Here is a 20,581-nt window from a genome sequence, read left to right on the forward strand (position 1 = left end):
AGGATCCCATGCCTCCAGTAACCTCCATCCTCTCCCACATGGAGCCACAAGAACCTGAGACTTCTTCTACACCTTCTAATGGACTCAGAAAACTGGAATGGGGTGAGGGTGACCCGCATCTTTCTCCCAGGCATACAACACTGTGGTCTCAGCTTGCCTCCTGCCTTCAGAAATCTCTGGACCCAAAATAGACAACAGCCTGTATGGCAGAGCACATCCTCCGACTCCAGGGAACCTGTGTGAAGCTCTGCTAAAGACTTCCCCCAGATTCCATTTTGACAGCAGCACCAAGACGGGCCCCGGGACTTCTGGAGCTCAGCGAGTGTCCAGAGGGAGAAAGCTGCCAGGCTCCTCGTGCTGCAGACACTTCCATGGACCCTAATAATTCCCCTGGAGTCCTGCCCTTGACTTCAAGGAAAGAGACACCACCCTCTACTGTGGGACTCCCTCACCACCACAGACTCCATGCACCCAAGAACACCAGCCACCCGTCGGCAGTGGCAGGATGGTGCCTGGTGTTTATAAGGCCTATGGAAGACATCCAACATTAATTTCTAACATTCTCTTTAAGAATATGAGAACACTTAACACATATTGTTGTCAACTATGCGTCTTAGTTGCACAAGAAAAGCCTCATGCATCATCTTACTACAAATGAAACCAGAACATACCCGTACATGGACTTGTTAACAATGCTGGTAAAAGTGTGGTTAGGAGAGGTGGCTGCACCTTCTCAGAGAAATGAGCTTTGGCTTTGGGTTTTATTGCAATTCTCACCTTTACTGCAACTGTAACTGAGTCTCGTTACAAATCCTGTGCGTTTACTCTTCCCAAGGGCCTTGTATGTGACGGATACTCAAATAGTTTTTGATGTTTGTAATGCAACCCCATGTTCTTTGACAGACGGATTTTAAGCACGTGATTAGAGGTCATAGCTGCAAAACCAGCTGGCACCAGAGGTCCTTCCTCCTCCATCTGAAGCAGCATTTCCTCAGAGAGTCCATGGAGTCTGGGAGAAATGGACAAGAAAGAGTTGAAGGAAAGGGGATCCCCACAACGTCAGCTACACCAGCCTAATAAACAGAGGCCATGGGAGGGGTGACAGATGTTGCTGTCAAAACACATCATCATGAGCATTGTGACACTAAGCTGACAGTGTGTCTAGTAATAAGATTGACATATGAGGTTCAGGTCACACAATCTGGGAGGTTTTGTTCTAAAATGATCCAAAATACGTGCAATTTCTGCCAGGACCTCACCTCTCCGTATAATGTTGGAAGGCATCTGATTCCGACTATCCTGGCCACTCCTAATGAGTTTTTCTTCAAACAAATTGTATGGTCTTCAGGTTCCAAGAAGCATGATGTCCACTTTGTAAGTCCTTCCTTGTTGGTTAACCACATTCCTATACACTGCAACCTATGTTCCAGGAGCATGTGGTGGTCATGAAAGTCTGCTTTTTCATGATATCTGTTCAGCTGAGCATTCTCTTTGAGGAGTAGGATCTAATTTCAGTCTGGATTGCTAATGGTATTAAAATAACCATAATACCTAACAATTATGATGCGTTTACTGCATGCCAGGCTCTGCTTCAAGAACACTGCATGTGTTACTTCACCTAACCCTCCAATAATCATATGACACGTGTGCAGATTAGGAAACTGAGGCACGAAGCTGAATAGAATACAGTGACCAGTGACAGGGTGAATCATCGAGACAGTGAAAAAAGTAGAGATGAGGACTTGATGCACCTGCTTTCTACTCCAAATTTCCATGGGTGATCCTTTATGTTTTCCCTCTCTGCTGACTGGTAGATGATAAATAACACTGTATTTGCAAGAGGAATCCCCCAGGTGTCCATGCACCGTTCACTTTCATGCTGTGAGTCTAACTGCAAGACTCCTTTAGGGAACATCACCCAACAGCATAGACCTCATAGTGATGCAAAACAAATAAGTCACATTTGTGATAACCAAAAGTTGCTTTACATAGTAAAGCATGACTTTAATAAGCTTTAAATGGTGCAATTGCATAATTTATAATTTACAATGGATATACTCTAATAGCATCATTTCTATAGCTCACATCCTGGCAAAATTTTTTTTTTTTTTTTTTTGAGACGGAGTCTCACTGTACCACCCAGGCTGGAGTGCAGTGGCGTGATTTCGGCTCACTGCAAGCTCTGCCTCCCGGGTTCACACCATTCTCCTGCCTCAGCCTCCCGAGTAGCTTGGACTATAGGTGCCCGCCACTGCACCCGGCTAATTTTTTTGTATTTTTAGGAGAGACGGGGTTTCAAAGCCAATTTCCATTGGAAAAATAATTTTCTCTTTTGCAAGTGGTCTCTAAATGAGAAAAGGCATTTGTATCAATTACTCAACCCAGGACACATAGTGTTGATCTACAAAATGAATTTTAGAAGGGAAAGGGATGAGAAGAGAGAGAGAAAATGATATTAAGTAAATTGTATGTCAGGCCTGCCAAAAGAGTATCTGGGTCCCAGCAAGAAGAGAATCTAGTTCCTCCAAGGCAGCTCACACCTCACGCTCTCTTTCCACTGCCACTCGTTCAATTTCACCTAACACCTAGTCCCACTGTACTGATGTACATTCTTTACCTATCGAGGCAAAGCCTACAATAGTGGAAATGGACACAGAAGTGTTGCTTAGAAAAAGGAACATGATTTGAACAGCTGTAGACTGCATGTTATTTATCAGGATATTCGACCAAGCCAAAGGAAAAAGCAGCCACTGTGCACAGGGAGTTACAGCCCTGCTTGGCCCAGCCGTGACACAAATGGAGTGACAGAGTGAGCTGGGAGAAGAGAGCAAAAACATCCTCCCAGGTTCTCCTGGACAGAAAGCGGGACTTCTCCATCCCCTCTACAAGCATAATTCGTGTGCTTTTCAAGCTCATTTCAAAACAATGGAATCCTTGACATCAAATTCCAAACAGTCTGAAAAAAGAAGATACTGACAGTTATGAGAACCAGAAATGGTTATTTCTAGGCAGGTTCTGATTTTTTTAGTTACTTGTTTTCACCTGCTCCGCACTACGCCATGCATATTACACATCTTACTGGAAAAAAAATGCATTGACTCCGAGGCCACACATCAATACATCAATTCCTGCTGGACAAGACACAGACAAATGAGTGTTGCAGAATGGGAGGAGCAGATGCCCAAAAGGGCTTGTGACCTAGCCCCACTCCCTCCTCCACAAATTCTGTGACTTTCACCCTCTCACCAAAGCCCGTTGAGCCTTGTTTTCAATTTTAAAACAGCATTATTTTAGTATTTTATCTGTCTGTGTTGGGCCTGATTTTTCTACTTGAAATTGTATCAACTGAGATCATGGTGCAAAAGGATTCCGCATTTTGTAAATCTGTCTTTCAAAGCCTCCCTTGCACACAAGGTACCCGTCAGAGCCTCCTGTGGTTAGCTGGGGCTTTTTGACTGTTTGAGTAAATAGAATGGGTAGAAATGGGCCAGGCGCAGTGGCTCACGCTTGTAATCCCAGCACTCTGGGAGGCCTAGGCAGATGGACTACCTGAGGTCGGGCATTTAAGACCAGCCTGACCAACATGGTGAAACCCCGTCTCCACTAAAAATACAAAAATTAGCCAAGTGTGGTGGCACACGCCTGTAATCCCAGCTGCTTGGGAGGCTGAGGAAGGAGAATGAATCACTTGAACCTGGAAGGCGGAGGTTGCAGTGAGCCAAGATCGTGCCATTGCACTCCAGCCTGGGCAATAGAGACTCCATCTCAAAAAAGAAAAAAGAAAAAAAAAATATATAAAGAAGAAGAATGGGTAGAAAGGCATTCTGCATGTGAGAAAGACATGAATTTTTTTAGGGCCGAGAGGGTGGACTGAATTGTGGCCCCACCCCCATAAATCTTTGCCATTCATGGAAATGGGGACTGAAGGACTCTCTTTGTTTGTTTGGGCTGCTGGAACAGAATCCCAGAGACTGAGCAATGAATGAAAAACAGAAATTCATTCCTCACTTCCAGGGCCTGGGAAGTCGAAGATCAAGGTGCCAGCATATGGCAAGGGCCTTCTTACTGTGTCCTAATGTGGCAGAAGGCAGAGGGCGAGAGAAAACAAACTCCCCGCATCAAGCCCCCTTGTAAAGGGACCTGATCCAACTATCTACAATAGAGCAACCCTCATGGCCTAGTCACCTCTCACAGGTCCCATCTCTTGATACCATCACATTAGCAGCACCTGAATTTTGGAGGAGGCACATTCAGACCATAAAAAGGATCAACACAGTGAAGGCACCAGAGATGAAGACGGGATAGGGGAGAAAGCACCAGAAGAAAGTGGAGTTCACAGACTGAAGCCAGCACTTACGAAGAAGTCTGAGTTTTGAGGCAACCCAGGGAAAAGCAGAGTAGTTGATATTCCACAGTGGGAATAAGGAAGACGTGGTGAAAATGGGCACTAGGCTAAAAATGCCTTCCTGCCATCACAACAGCCTAAATTGGGGCTGGGACACCATCTCAAGGTCCTGCTGTTCACAGACAAACCCTCCCAGGTAGTAATAGCCCATTGACAAAGCATCTTCCTTTCCCTATCAGAAAGCAGCCCCCACAGGGAATGGGGATAAGGGAAACGATGGGAGAGCCAGAAGTCTTCAGCAATCCTAAAATTCCAGGGCACGAATCCTTTCACCAAATTCTCAAAAAGATCCGTCATTCTATACTACTCAGCCATAATATGGAACAAAATAACTTCCTTGGCAGCAACTTGGATGGAGCTGGAAGCCATTATTCCAAGTGAAGTAACTCAGGAATGGAAAACCAAATATCGTATGTTCTTACTTATAAGTGGGAGCTAAGCTATGAGGATGCAAAGGCATAAGAATGATATAATGGACTTTGGGGACTCAGGGGAAGGGTGGGAGAGGCATGAGGGATAAAAGACTACTTATGGGGTACAGTGTAAACGGCTCAGAAATTACCACTAAAAAACTTATCCCTGTAACCAAAAACCACTTGTACCCAAAAAACTACTGAATTTTAAAAAATAATAACTACATGTGAAAAAAATAACTATCCTAACAATTCTCAAATAAGATTCCCTGCACCCAGCACATCATTGATTCTCACAGAATTCCCCTAACTAGGTGAATTTATCCAAAAGTATTGATGGTTATGCAAACACCTACCTGATAACAGTCCTGGGTTGAATTGTCTGGAGACTAGAAGGAGGTGGAATCTCCAGGATTCATAGTTGAGAATGGACACGATTCCTGGACAGGCCAGGGAAGGCCTAAGCTGTAAGGAGATGCATAAGCATGAGTAGGCACCGTGGTGATGTGGCCAGGAACTCACTGTAGGGACAGAGAGGCAGTCCAGTCTGCTGGTAACAGCACATGGTAGATGGTCAGTGAGGGCACCATCTCTATGTGTGACAGACCCTAGGAAGGGAGCTCTGCAGAGCATCAGTCAGCAGGGTTGCAGGGTTCCTGTGACCACACCTTGGGTGGGAGGCGCACATCAATACCAGGGAAGATCAACAGAGGAGATGGTGCTGGGAGACCTGGGATGCTGGTAGATCACGAGGCAAGGACTTAAGGACAGAAATCAACAATTTAAAAAAAAAAAAAAAAATCAAGGGCTAGGATTGGGGCTCAGCGACAAGGCAGAATTCCAGAAAGGCAAACTGAGCAGCCCTACTGTAAACTCAGCTCCAGAACGTGGAGCCCCAGAAAATGTAGCTTGTGGGCCTCTGCCCACAGTCAGGCAGGCCCTGGGGACAGGGAACAGACAGTTGGGCCAGCAGGAAGAAAAAGGTGGTTCCTGGTTCTGAGAAATAAGAGATTTCAGGGTCTTGGAAATAAGCCCAGGCCTGAGAGACAAAACCAACAGCTTTAGGGTTATTTTTTTCTCTATACTAAAATAACAGTAACGTTGTTTAGAAAATCAGATAATAAACAAAAACACAAAGAAGAAAGCTAACCCATATTGATTCTCCTAAGTGATATCCATCATTAACAGCCTGATACATAAACTTTCAGATTTTTCCTACACACACACATATACATACACACACATATACATTTGTGGGTTTTACATATATCAATATGCAAATTTTATCCAAAAACTGTATTTATATGAACTGGCTGTTTCATGACCAGCTTTTTAAACTTAGCAATATATAATGCATATTTTCCCATTTCCATAAATATAGATCACTATTCATTATTTTGCATAACTGGTATAGTATTTATTTTATACATGTAGCATAATGTGCTTTACAAATCCCCCAACGCTAAACATTACTTTCCACCTTTTTGAGTTCATAAATGATACGGCAGGAAACACCCTGTATGTTATTTCCTTAGTCTAAGTTTGCAAAAGTGAAATCATCAGATCTAAGCCCATTTTTAGTTGTTACGTATTGCCAAACTGACTCCATGTAGCAGCTTGCACGCTCCTGAATATTTATGTGAGAGGTCCAGGATCCTGTCACCACCATCCTTAACACCTCAAGGGCATCTATCACTTGGAATGTCACTTGTTTAGGTCATTCAGAAGAGGTCTGAGGTCACTTGTAGCTCCCTTCCCCCCAGGTAAGATCTCAATATGACACTTGCAACTCACCAGAGCACAGACTCCAAGAACCTTGTAAATCATATCTTCTTGTAAATCATATCTTCTTGGGAAAATGTATGTGTCTTTACTCATTTTTATTTCCATATTAAAATTTTTTCTTGGTAATTTTTAATATTCTATTTGAATATGGCTTCTGTTTCTTGCAATTCAGATCAATGGGCCACCAAACGAATCTAATAACGTAACAAAAAATTGCCTTACAAGAAACATTTAATATCACCCTCATTATTTGATTCCATTTAAGCAGTATTAATAGTCCTAGCCTTGCGCAAGCAGAGGCACTGAGTCATGGTGGTGAGAAGCCACATGCTACATTGCGTTTGGATTAGAGCTGCTGTGCACATTGCACATAGACTGAGCCATCCAACACATAAGCACAATTATGGGGTAGGGTGCACACAGCTTCTTCTCACAGCAATACCTAACTAGAATTTTAGAGAAGAGACGAAGATACCTGGGGGAGAAAGAAAGACTACAAGTCTATTAGACTTTCAAAAAAGATACTTCATAAAGTCTCGAAGATTATGTGTTAGTAATAGAAATGTTTTTGTCACAAATGTGACATTGTGTAAGAACTGGGAAAGACAGGAACAGAAGAATACAGAATGAATGAGGAAACACACCAGGAAGTCTTTGAGTTCCCTTAGTCCATGGAGAGCTCTGGTCCGCAGGAAGCTTTCACAAAGCTGAAGAAAAGAGAAAAGGAAGGGAAAGGGAGGGGAGGGGAGGGGAGGGAAGGAAAAAAGAAAGAAAAAGGGAAAGGAAAGGAGGGAGCAAGCGGGATGTATCTAAAATAATACATTCAGGAAAAATAATCTAAGCCAGGATTTCATAGGGGCCAGTGACATAATAACAAATAGGTATTCTGGGGAAAGACAGTTCTTTGGATAAATAATTGAAGGAAACACCTCATTTTCAACATCTCCCCCTCTTTCTAGAATATTCCCAAAGCACATTATCATTTTTAAAGCCTATAAGAAGTTCTTTGATTATGAAAATCATCTTTAATTGTGTTTATCCCACAACTATTTAAAACCCCATTTATAAATGAGTACCTAGCATGGTCTCACAGAATATCAATGTTTCATGAACTATAAGTTAATCTAAAAGGCACATCTGCAACCATGGCTGCCAGAACTCTTGTTTATAACCTGTGGTATGATAGTAAACTGGCTCACCATTAAAAAGGAAAGAAAAAACAAAACAAAACCTGATTTGAAGTGTTTGCCAATTCCCGTGGTATAAATACTCCTACTGGGACTGATTTGAAGGAAGGTTAACAACCAAGGAAGGTTTTAAGGAATAAAAGCCCAGAGTGCTCTGCCCTCCTGTACAGCAAGCCAAACTATTAAACACAACCATAAATGTAAGCAAAAATCATTTATCAACCTTTACAGAGTTGATGATCCATACTTCTTGGGAAAAAAAGATGAGATTAAAGCTTTGTGAAATGGTAAATGAATTAATTTCTCCCATGATATGCCTCGTTTTTTTTCTGGTGAATACGTCTACATAAAGACATTAGAGAACTAGAAGAAAGGCAACAAAATAATAAAGATTAGAGGAGCTTCTGTGTGAAAATAGAGTCCGGAATAGTGAAAACTGAGGCTGAACTGATTGAGGCCTGCAAAGGCACTAAACGGTACGTGAAAAGGGAGAACATTTTTTAAAATACTATTTGTTGATCAATTCTGTGTGTTCGGTGGTGATTATACAAACAGCCTTCAGGGAAGGCTTCTGGCTGTGGGATGTTTTTAGGTATAAGTAGGAGTTTTACAGATACACAGAGGAAAGAAGAGCATTTGAGGCACAGAGAACCCACGAACATCCCAAAAGTACGAAAGAACCTGGTACTCATTTATTTCAAAATAAATTAAAAAATACACCCCCCACATTAAATTAATGACATAACATATTGAACTGATAGCCTTCAGTCAGCCACTTTGGACTGGGCAAAAACCAAAGTTGGTGCCACCCAACCCCTCCGATGATCGAGACCACGAAAGGTGCTCATCACATAGAGACGCTACGGTTCTGCCCCAAATTCCCTGAGGAGGGAACACCGCAACTCTGAGCAGGGAAGATCTGTTCATTGCCCGGCTCTCCTCCTCGTCCTTCACCATCAGTGTCAGGTAGGCTGATGACGAGCAGACGGAAGCCAAACCTCCCATTGACATCGTGTGCATTTGAAAGCAAGCGTGCCTTGGCTGTTCCCCAAAAGACCTACTGGGAAGGACTGTTTTTGTCATGTTGTCAAACTGCTAGGCCTGAGAAACCTCTACTCTTCATAATGAGGACTTTTTAATCAACTTTCCTAATACCGGATATGCTTTCTCTCAGCCCTTACTTGCCAGTTTCAAACTCTGGAGCCTGAACTCAGTGAAACAGAACTGCTAAAAACACATTACTTAGCCCTCTCAGTCAGTTCCAGGCTGCTATAACAAAATACCTTAGACTAGCTAATTTATAAGTCATAGACATTTATTGCTCACAGTCCTGGAGACTGGGAAGTCCAAGATCAAGGTGACAGCAGGTGTGGTCCTGTTGAGGGCTGCTGTCTGCCTCACTGAGGCACCTCTTGCTGCGTCCTCACATGGGCAGAAGGGCAGGAGGGCAAGAAGGGACAGGGAGCTTCCTCCAGAGCCTCTCTTCTAAGCACATTAACCCTTCAGGAGGGTGGAGCCCTCCTATTCAATCACTGCCCCAAAGGTCCCACCTCTTTTTTTTTTGGTGGGGGGGGGGAGTCTCACTCTGTCACCCAGGCTGGAGTGCAGTGGCAAGATCTTGGCTCACTGCAAGTTCCACCTCCCGGGTTGATGCCATTCTCCTGCCTCAGCCTCCAGAGCAGCCGGGACCACAGGTGGCCACCGCCAGGCGCAGCTAATTTTTTGTATTTATTTTTTAGTAGAGATGGGGTTTCGCCGTGTTAGCCAGGATGGTCTCCATCTCCTGACCTCGTGATCCGCCCGCCTCGGTCTCCCAAAGAGCTGGGATTACAGGCGTGAGCCACCGCGCCTGGCCGGTCCCACCTCTTAATATCATTGCTTTGGAGATTATGTTTCAACATGAATTTTAAAGGGACATAAACACTCAAACCACAGTAATATTTTTCCCTCACACATGTGTAAGTATGATGTAATTTGGGAGCAATCAAACAGTGTACCATTCCTGTGGAAGGTACAAAAAGAAACCTGGACTTGCCCTATTTTCAATCAGGAATGGGAGGTCTAAGTTATCAGGAGCTGCCCAGTGAGATTGACAGTTTCACGGGTCACATGGCACTCGGCTGCACGGAGCCTCCAGGGACCCAGACACTAAGTACACAAGATGTTCGTGCACCACAATTAGGATTAAATGAGCATATGGCAGAAGAAATCTGCTTGCAGGAGAAAAAAATGAAAACAAATATTGCAGGGAAAATGACGCAAATTAGGCAGAGAGTCATTCGTGGGTCTGTGAACAGAAGAGTACCAACCTGGGGAACCACCGCTAGCGAGCAGGGTGTGGCGGGAAGGTTCCTGGAATAAGGCTACATGCAGAAGTGCAGATTACGCTTGGTTCCTGCCTGCAACTTAAAAATCCAACTGTCCTGCTCCCTGGTGATGTCCTGCTCTCTGGCAACGATTAAGCAAGCAAGGTGGCTTGCTTTGAAGAAGCCATCCTTTAACTATGATTGAAAGGTAACTTCCTAGAGAAGGAATGAGCATTTCTCACCTTAACTTATATTCAGTTGCTCTGGCTTCAGAGAGGATTTCCCCGAATACTCCTCACAAGCTGACACGTGGGTCATGGAGCCAGACAGCTTGTGGGTACTCCCTAATCAGGAGTCGGAATAGTTGTGAAAATGAGCCCTCACTTCTTACTGTCAGGCTTATAGGCTTTATAAAAGGCATCCTTTCTTAAGTGATTTTGTAGCAATCAAACTGGCCAGAAATGTGTTCCTGGTCCCCATTGCTGGGAAACTTTGGCCCCTCGCTGGGCTGGCAGGGGAGCTCTAGGCTTGGACATTTGTACTTAGTCATCCAGGCTCTTGTTAAGGGGACCTAGGTATTAAATCTGACACTCTTCTGGTCCAGTTTCCTTACACAAAGAAAATCTTTTGTGGTGCTGTTGCCAGTTCAAATTCTTTACAATCATCAAGTTCTTGACAGAGTCATATTATTAACCATGAGGAAGGTGGAACTCAGTGCAAACTCAGTATTACCACCTGAAACACACTTGTAGTAACTACTCTCCAAAGCTGTCCCCTCCCAGTTAACCGCACCTCCCAATACTTACGCCCTTTTGTAGCCCTTCCCACATTCTGGCTGGCTGGTGTAGCCAATAAAATGTGATGGAAGCCATGCTGCTTGACTTCTGAGGCAGGGTGCAAGTTTCTGCATTTGTCTCCAGAAAGACTTACTTTGGAGAAAGCCAGTCACTATGCAGGAAGCCTAAATCCCCTGATCCTGCCATGCTATGAGGAAGCCCAAGCTACCGTGTGGAGGAGCAGTATGGAGAGAGACCCAGGCAACCGCAGTTGTTCCAGCCATCTTAGTTGGGTGCCAGTCATATGAGAGAAGAAGTCATCTGGGACTCCGATCCAGACAAACTTTCAGATGAAATCTAGTTATTGTCACCATCTGACTGTAAGCACATGAGACTCCATGTCAGAACTGCCCAGCTGAGCTCAGCTGAGCCACAGAGCTGTGAGACACACAATATGTTATTTTCTATGACTAAGCCATACAGCATACAGCAATAGATAGCAGGACCAATGTTTCCCTCATATTTCAAACCCAAGGTTTGAGCACTGTGTTGGAGTCAAGAGGCAAATGCATTTGCTCACTGCACAGAGAATGTTAATTCAGAATGAAGCAGAGTATAGCAGGAGGCAGCAGTGTCATACCGTGAAGGGTATCGGATGGCAGGAACTGGTACCATCTGGGCCGCCATCATTGCCTGAGGGACTAGACAAAACCGTTCCAAAACCACAGCTCTCCCACACCCTCCTAAGTCGGCACAAAGGTTCACTACTGCCCAGGGAGCTTTCCTCTGAATGTCTGCCTGAAAACTTCGCACTCATCATTTAAGTTGTGACCTCAATGCTTATTCCTCGAAGAAGCCTTCCTACACTTTTCCGGTGGCCTTTCCGCTGACTCGCATCTGACTTCCTTCCAAGCATCTTGCAGCCTGATCGGTTGCTCGTCACCATCTTATGGGTGCCTGCCTGCCTCTTTGGCTCCTGTGCAGCGGGCCCCTCAGGGCAGGGATGGTACCTGTATTAGCCTCCTAGGCTGCAGTCAGAGAGAATCACAGACTGGGGAACTTCAACCCCAGAAAATTATTTTTTCACAATTCTGGAGCCCAGAAGTGGAATGAAGGTCTGGGTCGGGTTGGATCCTTGTGAGGCTGTGAGGGAAGGGCCTTTCCAGGCTCTCTCCTGGACATGGAGATGGCTTTCTCCCTGTGTCTTCCTACCATCCTCTCCCGCTACGTGTGTCTCTGTCCAAATTGTCTTTTCTTAAAAGGACTTTGGGCATATTGGATTAGGGCCCATCTTGGACCTCAATTTTAACTGAATTGCTCTGTAAAGACCCTGTCTTAAAACACAGTCAAATTCTGAGCTATCAGGCCTTGGAATTCAAACATTTGGATTTCCTTGGGGTGGGGAGCCGCTCAGACCACAGCAGAGGCTTGTTCTTCCCTGTGATCCCGACTCTCAGCCCTCAGAAGGAACTAACCCTGCTCACACTTCGATTTCTACCCTAGTCTCCAGAACTGTGAGAAAATCAATGTCTGCTGTTGAATCTGTCAGGCTGTGGTTCTCTCTGACAGCAGCCTGGGAGACTAATACTGGTACCATCCCTGCCCTCAAGGCTCCCACTGAACGGGAGCTAACGATGCAGGCAGGATCCATAAGACAGCGGCAGGCACTCTTTAGCTGTAAGAAGCTCGGTAGAAAGTCAGATGGAGGTCTCAGCAAGTAGATGCTCTAGGAGGGAAGAGGAGTAGGGAGGGAAGGCCACAAGGGAGACGCAGGAGACAGAGGGTGGCAGAGAGAAAAAAGGGAAGAGGGGTGCGGACTCAGTGTGACTCAGCAGGAACAAAACCACCCGGTCAGAGTTTGCTGCAACTTTGGAAAGGCAGCTCCTAGAGTTCTCCGTATGTAATCTGAAAGAATAAGAAACAAACAAGATAATAACAGGATAGAGAAAAGAATGTTGGCAAGACATGAAAAGCAGTTTGGAGAGGAGAGTGAGTAGCAGAGCAGAGAGGAGGCAGGGAAGAGATGCTAAGAATGGGAACTGAAAGCTGCTGTCCCCAGCACACTGAGTGCAGGAATCACATAAAATGTCACCAGGGAAAGAGATGAAATCTAATCCTCCCACCTTGACTACCAGACTAGAAAGCATTAGGAGAATAAACGCACAAGAGAAAATAGAAAGAAAATAAGCGGACGGGGCTCTGACTCAAAATAACAGAATTTCCTATGAGCACCAAAATGGAAACACATCTATACAAACCTTCACAATTATATACATAGGAATATATGTAATCAGAGCACGAACACATTGTGATATTCATTGTGATATTCATAGTAATCAGAGCGCGAACACATTGTGATATTCATAGCCGCATTTAATTTAAAATATCAAGGCCAAGCACGGTGATTCACACCTGTAATCCTGTAATCCCAACACTTTGGGAGGCCAAGGAGGGAGGATCACTTGAGCCCAGGAGTTTGAGACCAGCCTGGACAATATGGCAAGACCCCAGTCTCTATAAAACATACAAACATTAGCCAGATGTGGTATTGCACACCTGTAGTCCCACTACTCAGGAGGCTGGAGTGGGAGGATCACTTGAGCCCAGGAGGTTGAGGATGCAGGGAGCTGTGATCAGGCCAGTGCACTCCAGCATGGGCAACAGAGTGGGACCCCTGCCTCAAATAACAATAATAATAATAATATCCAGAAATATTCTTACATCACTGTGTCTAATTATTAGTAAAGAATGTAAATATTCAGACATATAATGAACAAGATGGGGAAAACCCAGCTTCACCTCTGACTTTAATTCCAGGAGAGAAAAACATTTATTTTACATCTAACAATCATGACCTAAATAGGTATTTTATAAACATAGCACCAAGTCAATATCTTGCTCCCTACACCACCTTCTTCCAGAAATTATTTAGGTTGTTAAAAAAATGCTTAGGAAAATATTCTACATGAGACATACAATCTTGTACCACTTTGCAAAGGGCACGAGCATGCCCACCGACGTTTAAGCAACATGCACATAGCTGTTTGCAAGTTGGTCTGCAACAGGCACTGTGGCTTCTTTATAAACAATATATTGTTTAACGAAACCCCCTAGTCCACTTAGAAAAGATCATTTTAAACTCAACAGTAGCCAATATAGAGAGCGTTTGGAAGTTTTCAACACTAACGTGCAAATAGACTCACTATTTTCTGAAAACAACACTCCTCCAGTTATCCCGGCGCTGGAGAATCAGGCACAGGATGGGATGGAGCGCGCGGAGAAAATGTTCTCCCGGTGAAATGTAGGCCAGAAGTCAGGGGAGGTGGGGAGTGGGGAGAAGAGAGCGATGTGCTTAGAAATTCCCGGCTTCTCATTATTAAAGTGCTCTCGGCTCACCTGCTACATCCAAATCAAACTGGCGGGATTGGCGTCAGCGCCCGCAAATCGGTATTGTCTGAGCGGTGGGCAGCTGGAACCCCCTGAGCGTCTTCTCTTGTCAGGGATGAATCAATCATCTCGAAAGATGTCAGCATCTGCCCAAACCATTTTATATTAGAATAAATGGCAGATGGTGGTGTTTTTATATTTAATCAGTTCCACCAAATGCAGTTTCATCTCTTATAAAACGAAACCATCTGCAGCGTGTAGGTGCACAGATCTTCCTAAATGCCCACCATTGAGCCCTTTCCCTGAAAGGTAGAGCTAGACAGGCGAACATTTGCTGACATTAGGCACAATAAGCCCAGAAATCCTTTAAAATAAAGCCCCATGTTTTTAATAAATACTTGCACGTAATCACGCTAAATATTTCTGATTGATGTGCCCGCCATATGCAGTTTGAAACAGAGGTTTTTCTTTCATGCCCAGCATAGCTTTCAAACATTTCTGGAAGCCTCTCATTCTAAAATGCCTGAAAATATTCTCATAACAAAAATGGCCATTTTTTTTTTTTTGCCTGTGAATCTTCCTTATAAGCATTTTATCTTTACTTTGACATGACTTCTTTCAGAGCAAGTTGGCTATGGCTGCCACATAGTCAACTTCACACACACACACACACACAAAACAATATAAAATATCATTAATATTTACATTTGTGTATCACCATTTGGGTGGGTTCTGACCAGATGTAAAATAAATAAATAAATAAATAAGAGCTACTTATTTCAAAATGCTGGCAGATGGAACGATGGAACCCCTACTTTTTGGCCACAGAAAGCAGCAAGCAATCTTACCATCAACAGGCCTTTCTGTGCTTTACTTCTCCTGGAAGGCGAAGCCAGGGTCAGCATAACGGGGTCCCAAGAGGGAGCTCTGTTCTCACCGTGAGTACTGGCTGGGCCCCCTCTCCCCAGGATGCAGAAGGCTGCAAGGCTGGGTGATCCGGATGGAGGAAGCAGCGTGATTTTCCCGTCAGACTTACAGAGTCAACAGGTGAGATGCCATTCAACCTGACGACGTCCTTTTATTATTGTTTTGAACTTTGATCAGCTCCGGCCTCTCAGAACCCAAATTCCTGAGCTTGGCCTCCAGAGCTCTTCCGACCTGACCCCTGCCTGCTTCACTCTCCAGCTCTGCTTCCTGAACTGCCCATCACAGACATGTTCAATATATCTTATATTATAAAACAGATGTCCCCCAAATGCCCCCCAAATGAATCTCCATCGATCTGAGCCTCAACATCTGTTTCCTATCGATAGGTGTCCCAGAACCTGCCGTGTGCAGTCTACTTCTGTTGAAGAAACAGTCTCTTACCCATTCACAGATGTTCCCATAGAAATTAGGACATAAAGTCTCTTAGAATATAATGCTAGAAAAGATAGGTATAATAGTGCCTACCTTAGCGGAGAAATCTTTATTGCCCCTGAAAAACTGATTTGCTCTCTAATGTCAGATTGTTTCTCTCTTTGCCCTGGCTGCCAGGAACCTCAGAGTTGAATGTGATGTCAAATCTGACTTACTATTACCACCCTCACGTTTCACCCTCTGCTTCCTGCTTTATTCCCTGAAGTTTCTATTTTATCTTTGTTAAACATAGCGAGTTCTCATTATTGCTACTCTTTAGGTTGGTTGATGTTCCATTTGCAGGTATATTATAAATGCATGTGTGATTGAGTATTTCAAGATATAAAAAAGCCTTGGATGCTTTTGAAAATAGAATCATATAATAAAATTCAAAGTTTTAGATCTGATTTCTTTTAACCTGGGTATGTGTGTTATGAGAGTGGGGATGGGGGAGAGAAATTAAATTCATTCTCTTTTGATAGTGGCAGTGAGAGGGCCCTGATATGATTTGGGTGTGTGTCCCCTCTAAATCTCATGCTGAACAGTGACCCCCAATGTTGCAGGTGGGTCCTTATGAATGGCTCAGCACCATTCCCTTGGTGATGAGTGAGTTCTCGCTTAGTTCACGCGAGATCTGGTTGTTTAAAAGTGCGTGTCACTTCCTCCCCCACCCTCCGTCCTTGCTCCCATTCTCACCGTGTGATGTGTCTGCTCCCACTTCACCTTTTGCCATGAGTGGAAGCTTCCTGAGGCCTCATCAGAAGCAGATGCTGGCACCATGCTTTCTGTACACCCTGTAGAACCATGAGCCAATTAAACCTCTTTTCTTTATAAGTTACCTAAATGCCTCCAGTATTTCTTTAAAGTAATGGCAAGAGCAGCTTCACACAGGCCGTCTTTAGGCACCGGGAATCTGTGCTGACTCCTGAGCATGAGCCCTGCAGCTCAGCAGGTGATCTTCTGCACACATTGAAGGGACGAGAAGGCAGCCAGGGATCAAACAAGCTATGAGAGAAGAAATGTGGAACAGGGAGATAAAACTCCTTCCTACTGGGAAAACATTTTTGTTCAAACTAAATAGGGAAGGAAAGAAGGAAGGGAGAATGTTTGCGTTGGGAGGAACTGGTAAATGTTTAACTGATTGGATGGCAAACAGGTCTTCGAATTCACAGTGCCTGCTCTTTCTTCCTGGTGGACTCCGTTGCGACTTCTACCCAGCATCCCTGCTTTCCACCTTCATCCAGTGAAAATCAGCCAGAGAATCTCATCTCCTCAGCCACAGTCAAACGAGTAAACCTGTGCCCGGGGCAGACCATTAGAATACTTCCCTGGAATCTGATGTAAGGATACTTGGAGGAAAGAGCTAATCTTTCTCTAAGAGTCCTCCCCTGGGGTGGGAGGCTGCTGCTGACTGCCATGTCTCTCGCTGCCTAAAGGAAGCCGATGTGTAGGCCAACATACAGAGAGAAGCTCAAGCTCACGGAATGCTCACAGAATCTGAGTTTCTGTCAACTGCATCTGAAAGAATTCTGACTCGCATGGTCTCATTTTACAAGTCAGGGGAGAGAAGCCCAGACAGACGAAGGAACTTCCTGTGGCCACGAGCAAGGGGTCTGGGGCTCCCAGCCTCGCTCAGGGCCATCCTAGCTGCACCATGCCACTCAGTTCCCCTGTGTGGGCTCGAGGTAACCAATGCCCTATGTTCAGAGTTCACTCCCAGGAAGAGGAAAGACTGCAATCTTCAAAGAGTTTCCTCTCAGTTCCCTTCATCCTTGTCCTTTCCCCTCCCTTATCCTAAATTCACAGGGAGGAAAAGAAACTACGTGACTATGCACTCTCTCTGAAAAACTACCAAAATTGGGAACTCAGCCATTCCCGAGCCCTGCTCCCAGCTGGTACCAGTTAAGACGTTTCCATTTTTTTTCAATAAGGAAGAACTTGTGTGGTGAGATTCCACGTGTGTTTGAACAACGATTCATGTTTGTCTCAGCCTCCCTCTTGCTGAAGACCCCCAACTGCTTTGCAAAAATGACACTTGCCATTCTCTCCAGGGAGAAGAAGAAAACTGTGAGAAGGAAGCAGAGGTGTTTCTCCCAAGTCCTCTATCACAGCTGCACAGAGAAGCGGTGTCTTGATTCACACCACGTTGGAGGGAGCCTTGGGATCAACCCCTGACCTAAGCCCCATTTAGTGACCGTGCCAAGGGGTGAGTTACTTCCTGTCCTGAGCCTCCTTTTTTGTTCGCCCATAAAATGGAGATAATAGGAATGTGATCCAGTGAAATCCTGTATTCAGAGCACCTGACACAGGTCTTGGAACACTGCAGATCCTGCGTTAATGTTAATTTCCTCCTCCTTCCTGTCTCTGATGAGGAAAAAGAGTGTTTCCTGTGATACACTACTCTACCTGCTCCCAAGTAAGCCACACAGAATTATCATATCTTCTCATATATAAATATACATCAGATGAATGGTGTAACATTATTAGCATAATGAATATTCTAATTATGGCTCTAACATTAAAGCTGGCACCAAACATTAATCTCTAGGGAATACCAATTGCCAAGGTTGTCATTACCAACCTGTGATGGGGGGCAGGGTAGAGAAGGGATTGAACTTGTGAAATCAAGGAGCCATTACATTTTTCAAAACACAGGAGGAAATCTATTATAATAGAGCAATCATACACATACACACACACACACACACACACACACACACACACACCCCACTACCACCACCACCATCCCGTCACTCTGATATCATTTATTTTTATATCACGTTACTGAAATGACAGGACAGGTGAGTGCCGTAAATTTAACTAGTACCACTGATAGAAGATTTACAAAGGCTAGGAGCTAGCTAGGAAACTTCCCCATATTTCTCTAACAACAGCCCTAGGCAGGTTTTTAGCAGAAGAGTCCCATTTCCCACTTGGGAATCTGAGGTGTAGAGAGGTTAAGTAATAGTCATTGTAACCAAAACAAAAAGTAACACTTTCAAGTGTTTTTTATCAGCAACATTTCCAGAGTGATTTACACAAATTATAGTTGTTATCACCCCTGTTGTATTCCATGATACAAACACTTAGCAAAAGTCATTTGGCTAAACTTTGATGGTGCTAGCATGAAACAAATGTTGTCCTGGAAATGCTAAGAAACACTTCCCAATGTCCTAGCTCACACAGGTTCATAGTCAGGAAGCTGTAATTCGAACCCAACTCTGGAATCTGGCAAAGTCTACAGTCTAGATCATCATTTCTGGCATTCAGCAATTAAAGTGACATGATTTCTTACGGGTTTCTAAGAAATAAAAGAAATATAGGTTCAGCTGGTTGCCTAACTGTACCAGAGTGCTGATCACAGAATTTCTGCTCAGCCAGGGCAAAGTCAGTCCCAGGCATTGTCAGAAACAGACTTGAGTCAACAACTCATTTGAGAACAAATGAGGTCACAGCTTACAGTTTTAGAAGACAAGAATATAGGCGGAAGATTGTGCAGATGAGGCTAGGGTGCTAACACTTGGAAATGCACGCACGTCTCAGCCATCTCATCAGGAACATAGGCTCGGCTTTGTCTAGAGTTCAGGTTTAAAGCCCAGCTTGTCCACATCCTTGTTTTCTGTAACGCACCTGAGCCCACTCTTGGCCTCAGGAATCCAGGGGCAACTGAGGTCCAGAAGCCTAAGCCTTGAGTGGATATTGTACCTGCTCAGTTAAAGAAGGTACGTGTGCCTCCATCCACAGGCACCACGGGTGCCACAGGCTGGGCCACGTCTGTGTCCCATGTGTGTTCAGCACTGGAGACCACGTGGGGCAGAGCATCCAAGAGCCAGTGCTTGGACCTCCTTTGGGGTTTCAAGTGCGAGCCTTCACAGCCACAGAAGCTACAATCACGTCTCTCTACACACTATGCCTTTGCTTTCCCCAAATCCCAATCAATCCTGCCATCAATGTGTCCATTGACTCAAGCACTTATGTGTTCATTATTCAGTGTGCATCCTTGACAGGTGGAGACGCTGACCCCGCCCCAGCTCTGGGAGTGAGCGTGCTAGCCTGGCGTCCTCTGGGGTTTAATAAGGGCCAGGCGTGATTAAAGCCCATTGGGATTAAGCCTGGACATTTGCTGCTGGGGGTTACATGGGGGCAGCCTGAAAACAAAGTCTCAGAGGAAGCCGAAGTCATGCGATGCAGAGAGCAAACAGGTCCGATGACGCCAACCAACCCAGCTCTCCGCTCCCGACTCCCTGGCACATTTCAGTAAGCAAAGCCAAAAAAGTCCTTCCTCCATCCTTTTTTTTTTTTTACTTTAAACCTGCTGGAATTCGGTTTCCTGTCATTGCTTCTGGAAGAATCCTGACATAAATCAGCCTTCAAGACCCAGCTCATGGCCCGCTTCCTCTGCAGAACTCTTCACTCGGTGAAAGGAGAAAGCAGCCCATGCCTGGCTCTATTGTGGATTGAGGGCTGTGCTACTGTGTGTTTTCTCCTAATGCCTTCTCCATCAAATGCTGAGCTCCTGAACCAGGCAAGCCTCTCATTTTATATTCTGGGAGACCACAGGGCCTGAGAGTGCTGAGTAATAAATCCTCAGTAAACAGGACTTCCCGCTTGTTTACTGTCTAGCATACATTTAGCTGCTCTGCTTTCATTCAGTAGAATTTTTTCCAGAGCAATCCCTAACTGTCCCCTCACCATCTTTCAAAGGGAATATTCCACGAACTAGCCCTGTTCATGCGTTCAATCAGTGGATATTTCCTTTAGTGTTTAGTATGTGCCGGACCTTGGTGCTGGGTACAGGTGGTGCAGGCATCAGTATGTCCTCGTGGCCTAGCTGGCAAACAAGTGTCCCTCAGTGAGAGAAAGGTCATGGCAAGGGATGAAGATGCTACGAGGACCCGCAGGAGGAAGCACCACCTCTAACTTT

General features: G+C 44.7%; 1 long non-coding RNA gene across 1 annotated transcript in view; it reads right to left on the reverse strand.

Annotated features, from left to right (window-relative positions):
- The window catches only part of LOC111531642, an 81,136-nt gene that overhangs the window by 5,029 nt on the left and 55,526 nt on the right, over positions 1–20,581 (reverse strand). Inside the window, exons 6-7 of the long non-coding RNA XR_003309530.1 lie at positions 5,175–5,283; positions 778–1,009 (exon numbers count right to left, since the gene is read on the reverse strand). This is a non-coding gene — a long non-coding RNA (uncharacterized LOC111531642). The remainder of the gene's footprint in view (positions 1–777; positions 1,010–5,174; positions 5,284–20,581) is intronic.

Source organism: Piliocolobus tephrosceles, chromosome 15 (genome assembly GCF_002776525.5).
Source record: "Piliocolobus tephrosceles isolate RC106 chromosome 15, ASM277652v3, whole genome shotgun sequence".
Lineage (NCBI taxonomy): Eukaryota > Metazoa > Chordata > Mammalia > Primates > Cercopithecidae > Piliocolobus > Piliocolobus tephrosceles.